Raw genomic sequence first — 10,154 nt, 5'->3', positions numbered from 1 at the left:
AAATTCATAAAAAGTCACTGCAATCAAAAATCATAAATAATAAATACAATTCTTGTCACCCAAAGGATTAGGAGGTCCGTCGCAAAATAATTTTAGTAAGAAGGAAGAGGGGAAAAAAAAAAAAAAAAAAAAAAAAAAAAAAAAAAAAAAAAAAAAAAAAAAAAAAAAAAAAAATTTTTAATGATATTGTTCATTTAGACCGTTTGGTACGATCGTTTGTAATTTGTGAATCCATTTGCGTTCTATTGATTGTCTTTGTTTCCGGGTCCACAGTACATTTGTTTCTAAGCCGAGGCTTCTTACATTGTAGAGGCCATGAGTTTTAAAATGTGTATATAATGTGGTAGTGGTGTTTTGTTTTTTTATTGCATAAAAATGTTGTTTGATCCTAAGATGGAGCATATTGCCTGTTTCACCGATGTAAATCTTTTTACATAAATGACAAATGATGGCGTATACAACGTTTTTAGTTTGAGGATTGATAGTAGTATTTAAATTTATGGATAGACCTGAGTATACATTTTGTAAATGCGGAGGATTGATAAATGCAATTTCTGTCCTCATTTTAATTTTAATACTATAGTCATCCTTATTTAAATCCGTATGTACTAATATATCTTTTAAATTTTTATTACGTCTATGGGCAATAATCATTCGATAATCTTTTAGACTTTCCAAGTTATTCGCTGTGTTTTTGAAATTATGCTTAAATTTTTTAATCAATGTTTTTGTATTATCTGCATATGTTGTAATAAAAGGTATAAAGTTTTGGTTTTGTTTAACTGGTTGTATAGGGAAATTATGTTGAAATTTGTTGTTAACTTCCTGTTTTATTTTTCTAAGGAACCTCTTGGAATAGCCTCTGGTCTTCAACACTGAGAAGAGGGTTTTAGTAGCCTCCTCAACATCATCCGGGTAAGTACAAATTCTGTGAAAACGTATTAGTTGAGATTTTATTAAGCCGAGGTAAGTATGTTTAGGGTGATAGCTGGTTTTATGGAGAAGTGCATGTCTGTCTGTATCTTTAAAAAAAACCTTAGTCGCTAGTTGTTTGTAGTTAGCATTGGCCTGTGTAAAAAAAACACATGTATCCAAAAATTCTATGGACGAGTGTTGTAAATTATGTTTCAGTTTTATTTTATTATGTTGCATATTTAAAATATTAACAAAATCGATGAATTGTGCTTCTGTTCCTTCCCATATTCCAAAGATATCGTCCAGGTATCTGTGGTAATGGGTCGGTTTGATGTCGAGTCCAGCAAAGGCAGTTTCCTCCCAGTCCGCCAGGTAAATATCTGCATAAGCAGGTGAGTATTTTCGGCCCATCGCACAGCCACAAAGTTGTAAATAATGTTTCCTGTTAAAAATAAAATCATTTCTTGTAAGTGTAATGTATAAAAGTTCTAGTAGTTCATCATCAGGTCTATTTGGATTAGGGTATTTATTGAAGATTTTCCGTATAGCAGACAGGCCCAATTTGGTTTCTATGTTAGTGTAGAGTGATTCAACATCGATAGAAAATAACAGCGCCTCATGAGTTACTCTAATCTGTTTAATGATATTAACAAATTCGTAAGTATCTTTAATGTAACTCGGATGTAATTTAGCTAATGGGTTAATAAAATAATCAATATATTCTGTAATTGCATACGATTCAGATGCGCAATCGCTAACTATAGGTCGGCCTACCGGAACTATAGAGGGAACTGTCCAAGTTTCAGGAGGTTTGTGAATTTTGGGTAATAGGTAAAAGAGGCGAGGTCTAGGTTGGTCTGGACCATCTAGGTATTTTTTCTGTTTTATAGTTATGAATTTCTTATCCAATAATCTACTAGTAATTTTTCTTATCATAGTTTGTGTTTCCATTTGTAATGAGTCTGAGAGCCTTTGATAGTAAGTAGTATTTTTTAATTGTCTATTTGCTTCTAAAATATAGTTATTTCGATCTTGTATAACAATCTGTCCCCCCTTATCTGCTGGTTTGATAACTATGTGTTTATTTTTGCCTAGTGATTTGAGCGTCCTTTGTTGTTCCCTGGTTAGGTTATTTTGGGTGGGGTGCCTGGGCCGCCACTGTCTTAATGCAGTATGATTACATTTTATTAATTCTTTAATGTCTACAGATACATTATTCTCATTAGGAGTCCAAGTAGATGGTCCTGTAAATAATCTATATTGTTCATTATTTGATTGAAATTGGTCCAAAAGTTTTAACTTTCTATGAAATGTATACATATCAGATTTTAATTGAGTGCGACTTGGTGGTTTGCAAGTAGGAATGAAAGTTAGTCCTTTTTCGAGTATTTGCTGTTGCATATCAGTAAGTCTGAATGTTACACTTAAATTCATAATATTAGATTCTTGTTGCGTGATATCCAAATCTTTAGGTTCAATTATAAATTTAGTTGTTGACACCAGTAATTGAATATTAATTGTGCTGTCTGTACGGTCCAATGGATCGGATCTGTTTCACAAGTTTGAAATAGTAATGGGTTGATATCTGGTAGAAAATTATATTTGTCTGCAATGAGTAGGTTTAATTTAGTCAGTAATGTTTGTTTTTTTGAGTCCAAAACATGCGAAAAGTTAATAATGGGTATGTATACTGTAGCATTCGGAAAAGTTGCATCACTGGTTTTTATTAATTGCTGCAATTGCTTATGAGTAGTTGAATGTAATTGTTCCCGTAGACAATTGTTTAATCCCGCCGATATGATCACATGGGATGTGTCGTACGATGGGGAGAGTTTTTTTAAAATTTCATTTAAGTGATGAAATGTAGCTCCTGGAAAACTGTCAACTTGTATGTTTGAAGATGCAAATAATGGAATTCTTGCTAGGTTAGAATCGCCGATAACGACTATGGATTTTGTTACCTCCAGTTTCCACTCTGTGCTTTTATGTTGCGTTCTGGGATGGATTCGAGGCTCCCTTCGTTCATCTGCGGTAAATGCGTGCTGAGGGGAATGATCAACGGAGGAGTTAGTTGATGAGGTATTTGTATGTAAAGGATCATATTCCATTTTACAAGTATCTCCCAACTCACTGATGATTTGTTTTTGTACAGGTCCCCGCTGGGCCTCCTTGTTGTCCACAAGGGGGGGATGTGGGTGATCCCCTTTCATTTCCTGCTGTGTTAGATTTACTCCAGTAGTGTCCACGGTAAGTATCTCCTGTCCTAAACTCTTATTAAGGTAAGTAAAGTTTTTGTTAATATTGATTGTTTTGACAATGTTTGTTGTTTCTTTAGGTCCGATGGTCGCCTCCCTTACATCACACGATTGAGCTTCTTCCACAGGTAAGTAGGTGTTCTTTTTTTCAGGTTCTTGTTTGTCCGACTCGTCGTCCAGAGGAAGAGACGAAATTGTGCCACTACAAGGTAAAGCCACATTGCTAATAGTCATTTTTTTGAAGGTGGTAGCAATTGGATTGTCGCTTTTTTGCTGCTGTAAGTTTTCCTCCGATTTTATATGTACCTGCGCCCTTGTTTTTACAATGTGTTTGGCAGCGGGAGTGCTTTCTTGAGCTTGCGTTCGCTTCTCTGAGAAGGGAAAAAAGTTCATATCACTTTTATGAATATCATTCCTATTAGGCTGACTGGAGGTAGTTGCGGCCGGCTGGTTAAAATTAAGTTTAGAGGAAGTGGAATTATATATGCTAGTAGAAGGTGGTGCGTTAATTCTAGCGGAAATATGTTCCTTATTGCCACCAGAGGATCTGGACTGGTTGTATTTAGGATTAGGAGGCGGGTTTGTTATCATTCTTTGTCCATTGGAGTCCTTCTGCAATTGGTTATGTTTAGGCTTAGGAGTTGGGTTTGTTGTAGTCATTTGTCCATTAGGCTCATTCTGCAATTGGTTGTATTTAGGATTAGGAAACGGATTTGTTATCATTCTTTGTCCATTGGAGTCATTCTGCAATTGGTTATGTTTAGGCTTAGAAATTGGGTTTGTTGTAATCATTTGTCCATTAGGCTCATTCTGCAATTGGTTGTATTTAGGATTAGGAATTGGGTTTGCTCTAGTTAGTCGTTGATTAGGATCATTCTGCAATTGGTTGTATTTAGGATTAGAAGTTGGATTTGTTAAGGTTATTTGTCGATTAGGGCCCTTCTGCAATTGGTTGTATTTAGGGTTAGGAATTGGGTTTGTTATGGTTATTTGTCGATTAGGGTCACTCTGCCATTGGTTGTGTTTAGGATTAGTAGGCGGGTTGTTAGAGCTAGGTTTCTTGGGGGTTTCCGACTTACTTTGAAATGTATTGGTAGTTAAGGGTGGAAAATTTTCCTCATCGAAGAGGAAGTCAAGGTTCCGAGCCCCTAGTGATTCGTCAGCAAGCGACACTAATTCACGTATTGTTCGGATTGAGGTTTGAGTCAATTTTTTCTTATATCTGGTACTTGCCCAGTGTACCGCTCTATCAAAGGCAATCTCTTCGAAAGTGGAAATGTGGCCTAATATTGTAGAAATTGTTCCGTCGTAATGTTGTCGAAGTAACTCCAAATTTTTATTCATCCAATCCTCTGTATTCAATTTCAGATTCTGTATAATTGTTTCATTAGGGCCTGAGGGTCTAATGAACGCGGCCAATTTCTCCATTTTTTTCTTCATGCCCGAAGGGATTTTTTTGTTTTGAATGGCCTGGTTAATTATTTCGGAGTGATGAGAAGCTTGTATTAACTTGAAGTAGTATTTAGTTAGTTGATGGGTTTCTGCAGAGAATTTATGTTGTGTATTTGAATTTTGGAAAGAGGTTTCTCGTTGATTAGCCCCTGTCTGTCCTGATTTGTGATATTTAGAGTAATTTCCTGTTTTGTTAAAAAACCAAGGTTTGCCATAAGTTGCCATTATTAAAAAGAGAAAGTAGAACAGAGAGAAAAAAAAAAAAAAAAAAAAAAAAAAAAAAAAAAAAAAAAAAAAAAAAAAAAAAAAAAAAATTGAAATTCTCACCCACTGTTGCGTCCACTCCTATGTCGGAATCGGAAGCGGGACCTCACTCGGACCAACAATTAGATCAACTTAACACTTTATCTCACCGGGATGACGCCATCCCGGGGAGATAAAGTAAGAGACTAGGGTTTTTTGGAAAAGGTCTCCTGGAAAAGAGAGGGGGGAGGGGAAAAAAAATTGGGGGAGGGGGGGGAAAAAGGGGGGGGGGGGGGGAAACGCGATGGTGGGGCGTCGGTGGGGAGATGATGCGATTTTCTCTCAAAAAAAGAAGCGAAGCTAGTTGCAGCTTTGATGATCTTCGGTGTGCACACCCTTGCTCTTGGTTGACGAGAAACCGCAAAAACTCACCCAATCAATAAAAGTCCAGGAGATTCAGGCCTTCTTGTCATCCAATTCACTTAACTCTTTTGTTGGTCTCCAGGTTCATCCCGATCCAGAAAAAGCCGCCTCCGCCGAAAAGGTCAGAACAGGTTAGAGAATTATAAGGGGCATTTTTAGTCAGGGGGTTTGTGAGTCCCGACGTTTCGCCAGCAGTGGCTTCCTCAGGGGATACAAACTAAGGTGTGGTCCTTCCTGCTGCTAAATAGAGTATGAGCCACGTGATCAAAGCACCTGAGATTGATTAGTGGCCCCGCCCCCTCAAGGGACTTTCAATCTGGAAGGGTTTCTTTGGATCAAACCATCTGACTAGGTGGAGGGGGGAAAAAAAAAAAAAAAAAAAAAAAAAAAAAAAAAAAAAAAAAAAACTTTTCCGAGAGGCCTATTAGATAAATGTTATATAGATTTATACTTAGATAAGACACCTAGCCCAAAAAATAAATATAAGAAAATTTCTTTAGGGGAAAAGTCCAAAGACCAACCATCACGACTCCTAGGCTCTGGCTGGGTTAGGTAAAATAAAAAAACATAGTGTCAAAAGCGACACCATGAATTGCACTGGCGCACGGAGTCAGTGAGGCCCATTATAAAATCATAGGTATGAATAAATATAAATTCTTATGTCCATACCGGTAAGTAAAAAACAAAATCAATAAATACTAAATCTAATAAAAATTATTAAAACAATATAAATCTATTATAATCTAATTATTGATTAAAAACTGCTAAGTAATAAAATATGGTGGTGTCTTCAAATCATTTATTATAAAATCTTATATGCATAATGGGGAAAGAATTCCTCCGCATTAGGCCTCTCAGAAAAAAAAAAAAAAAAAAAAAAAAAAAAAAAAAAAAAAAAAAAAAAAAAAAAAAAAAAAACCGGGACAATTCATTAATCAATATTGAAATGGACCATAATCCATGGGTGAGAAGGGATAAGAAAAGTGCCATGTTGGGGTTAATAAGGTAAGTGCTAAAAACAAACAAATTTTTCAATAAATATTAGTATTTAAATTCATAAAAAGTCACTGCAATCAAAAATCATAAATAATAAATACAATTCTTGTCACCCAAAGGATTAGGAGGTCCGTCGCAAAATAATTTTAGTAAGAAGGAAGAGGGGAAAAAAAAAAAAAAAAAAAAAAAAAAAAAAAAAAAAAAAAAAAAAAAAAAAAAAAAATTTTTAATGATATTGTTCATTTAGGGTTAGGGTTAGGGTTAGGGTTAGGGTTAGGGTTAGGGTTAGGGTTAGGGGTTAGGGTTAGGGTTAGGGTTAGGGTTAGGGTTAGGGTTAGGGTTAGGGTTAGGTTAGGGGACAAAACCCCAACCCCAACGGAAGTTTCCTTCCGTCGGAGTGAGGTAAGTTGCGCGGTCCTGCCACTGTTTCCTCCCCCCTGGTCCTTCAGCACTCTGTCTTTTTCTTCTTTCCATCTTGGTTTTGTTTCCATCTTGGTGTTCTTTTTCACTTCTCCTTTGGGCTTTGTATTTATCTCTTTTCTTGGGTTTTCTTTTTAACTTTTCTCTTGGGTTTGCTTTTTCTCTCCTATCTTGGGTTTCTCTTTTAGGGTTCATGCTTTATTTGGTTTCGCCTTTGTTATCTATTAATATTTTTGCATGCTTTACTTTGAATGGGGCCCGTCGCGACGTTTCGGATTTTTTGATCCTTCTTCAGGCTGGGTCCCCATTCGCTCTTTTTTAAGCTTTTCTTTCTTTTTGATTTTTATCTTTGAGAATTTTTGTTCTTCTAGCATATTTGTTCTTGCATGTCCTTGGTTTAGGTTTTTTTTATCTTTTTTTCTGTTTTTATTTTGCATGTCTATCCTTCTTGCATGTCCAGCTTTCTTTTCCTCTTCTTGTTCTTTAATTCTCCCTCCCTTTACTGTTGGCACCCCCAAATCTTTCCCCCATCTGTTGCTTTTCGCCGTCCGTTTCTTTACAACTTTCTTCCACCTATACTCAATCCCTTCCCTTTAAGCAGACTAGAACTCCCATCCCTAAATTTAGGCTCTACGAGTTTTTGGGGCTTCTCGGAGCATTATCTATATACTTTGCCTTATTTTTGGCTGTATCCCTTCCCATCCAATTTGGTCTAGTTTTATACTGCTCTCAGTAAGGTTTTTGAATATATGTGTCCCACCCCATCTCTTTTAGTTTTCTCCATACCGCCAAATTAGGGTTATGTTCAGGGGTTGTGTTTAGGGTTAGTCCCAGATTAGGGTTAGGGCTAGGCCAATTAGGGGTTATGATTAGGGGTTGTGTTTAGGGTAGTATTTTGGGTAGGCTATCAATTTGGGTTGTTATGTCAATTGGTTATGTTTTAGGGCTCAATTCGGTCTTTCTTCAAGCTCCAAGGGGTCGGAAGACGGTGGCGGCACAGGCCAGTTAGGTTAGGGGACAAAACCCCAACCCCAACGGAAGTTTCCTTCCGTCGGAGTGAGGTAAGTTGCGCGGTCCTGCCACTGTTTCCTCCCCCCTGGTCCTTCAGCACTCTGTCTTTTTCTTCTTTCCATCTTGGTTTTGTTTCCATCTTGGTGTTCTTTTTCACTTCTCCTTTGGGCTTTGTATTTATCTCTTTTCTTGGGTTTTCTTTTTAACTTTTCTCTTGGGTTTGCTTTTTCTCTCCTATCTTGGGTTTCTCTTTTAGGGTTCATGCTTTATTTGGTTTCGCCTTTGTTATCTATTAATATTTTTGCATGCTTTACTTTGAATGGGGCCCGTCGCGACGTTTCGGATTTTTTGATCCTTCTTCAGGCTGGGTCCCCATTCGCTCTTTTTTAAGCTTTTCTTTCTTTTTGATTTTTATCTTTGAGAATTTTTGTTCTTCTAGCATATTTGTTCTTGCATGTCCTTGGTTTAGGTTTTTTTTATCTTTTTTTCTGTTTTTATTTTGCATGTCTATCCTTCTTGCATGTCCAGCTTTCTTTTCCTCTTCTTGTTCTTTAATTCTCCCTCCCTTTACTGTTGGCACCCCCAAATCTTTCCCCCATCTGTTGCTTTTCGCCGTCCGTTTCTTTACAACTTTCTTCCACCTATACTCAATCCCTTCCCTTTAAGCAGACTAGAACTCCCATCCCTAAATTTAGGCTCTACGAGTTTTTGGGGCTTCTCGGAGCATTATCTATATACTTTGCCTTATTTTTGGCTGTATCCCTTCCCATCCAATTTGGTCTAGTTTTATACTGCTCTCAGTAAGGTTTTTGAATATATGTGTCCCACCCCATCTCTTTTAGTTTTCTCCATACCGCCAAATTAGGGTTATGTTCAGGGGTTGTGTTTAGGGTTAGTCCCAGATTAGGGTTAGGGCTAGGCCAATTAGGGGTTATGATTAGGGGTTGTGTTTAGGGTAGTATTTTGGGTAGGCTATCAATTTGGGTTGTTATGTCAATTGGTTATGTTTTAGGGCTCAATTCGGTCTTTCTTCAAGCTCCAAGGGGTCGGAAGACGGTGGCGGCACAGGCCAGTTAGGTTAGGGGACAAAACCCCAACCCCAACGGAAGTTTCCTTCCGTCGGAGTGAGGTAAGTTGCGCGGTCCTGCCACTGTTTCCTCCCCCCTGGTCCTTCAGCACTCTGTCTTTTTCTTCTTTCCATCTTGGTTTTGTTTCCATCTTGGTGTTCTTTTTCACTTCTCCTTTGGGCTTTGTATTTATCTCTTTTCTTGGGTTTTCTTTTTAACTTTTCTCTTGGGTTTGCTTTTTCTCTCCTATCTTGGGTTTCTCTTTTAGGGTTCATGCTTTATTTGGTTTCGCCTTTGTTATCTATTAATATTTTTGCATGCTTTACTTTGAATGGGGCCCGTCGCGACGTTTCGGATTTTTTGATCCTTCTTCAGGCTGGGTCCCCATTCGCTCTTTTTTAAGCTTTTCTTTCTTTTTGATTTTTATCTTTGAGAATTTTTGTTCTTCTAGCATATTTGTTCTTGCATGTCCTTGGTTTAGGTTTTTTTTATCTTTTTTTCTGTTTTTATTTTGCATGTCTATCCTTCTTGCATGTCCAGCTTTCTTTTCCTCTTCTTGTTCTTTAATTCTCCCTCCCTTTACTGTTGGCACCCCCAAATCTTTCCCCCATCTGTTGCTTTTCGCCGTCCGTTTCTTTACAACTTTCTTCCACCTATACTCAATCCCTTCCCTTTAAGCAGACTAGAACTCCCATCCCTAAATTTAGGCTCTACGAGTTTTTGGGGCTTCTCGGAGCATTATCTATATACTTTGCCTTATTTTTGGCTGTATCCCTTCCCATCCAATTTGGTCTAGTTTTATACTGCTCTCAGTAAGGTTTTTGAATATATGTGTCCCACCCCATCTCTTTTAGTTTTCTCCATACCGCCAAATTAGGGTTATGTTCAGGGGTTGTGTTTAGGGTTAGTCCCAGATTAGGGTTAGGGCTAGGCCAATTAGGGGTTATGATTAGGGGTTGTGTTTAGGGTAGTATTTTGGGTAGGCTATCAATTTGGGTTGTTATGTCAATTGGTTATGTTTTAGGGCTCAATTCGGTCTTTCTTCAAGCTCCAAGGGGTCGGAAGACGGTGGCGGCACAGGCCAGTTAGGTTAGGGGACAAAACCCCAACCCCAACGGAAGTTTCCTTCCGTCGGAGTGAGGTAAGTTGCGCGGTCCTGCCACTGTTTCCTCCCCCCTGGTCCTTCAGCACTCTGTCTTTTTCTTCTTTCCATCTTGGTTTTGTTTCCATCTTGGTGTTCTTTTTCACTTCTCCTTTGGGCTTTGTATTTATCTCTTTTCTTGGGTTTTCTTTTTAACTTTTCTCTTGGGTTTGCTTTTTCTCTCCTATCTTGGGTTTCTCTTTTAGGGTTCATGCTTTATTTGGTTTCGCC

At 37.7% G+C, this 10,154-nt stretch overlaps 1 long non-coding RNA gene across 2 annotated transcripts; it reads left to right on the top strand.

Moving 5' to 3' along the window:
* The first annotated feature begins 204 nt into the window (after nt 1–204).
* On the top strand, nt 205–4,858 carry LOC148414199 (uncharacterized). 2 transcript variants are annotated; one of them, XR_015867466.1, is made up of 4 exons: nt 205–915; nt 1,211–2,994; nt 3,068–3,162; nt 3,251–4,858. It is a non-coding gene; the product is annotated as an uncharacterized LOC148414199 (long non-coding RNA). The 2 variants fall into 2 exon arrangements; XR_015867467.1 differs by lacking the exon at nt 205–915 and having other exon boundaries at nt 937–2,994.
* Nucleotides 4,859–10,154: the final 5,296 nt, after the last annotated feature.

Source organism: Hippichthys cyanospilos, chromosome 12, assembly GCF_059441005.1.
Source record: "Hippichthys cyanospilos isolate Australia breed blue-spotted pipefish chromosome 12, RoL_Hcya_1.0, whole genome shotgun sequence".
Classification (NCBI taxonomy): domain Eukaryota; kingdom Metazoa; phylum Chordata; class Actinopteri; order Syngnathiformes; family Syngnathidae; genus Hippichthys; species Hippichthys cyanospilos.
The sequence above is the reverse complement of the archived record's forward strand: the minus strand, read 5'-3'. Positions and strand labels throughout refer to the sequence as shown.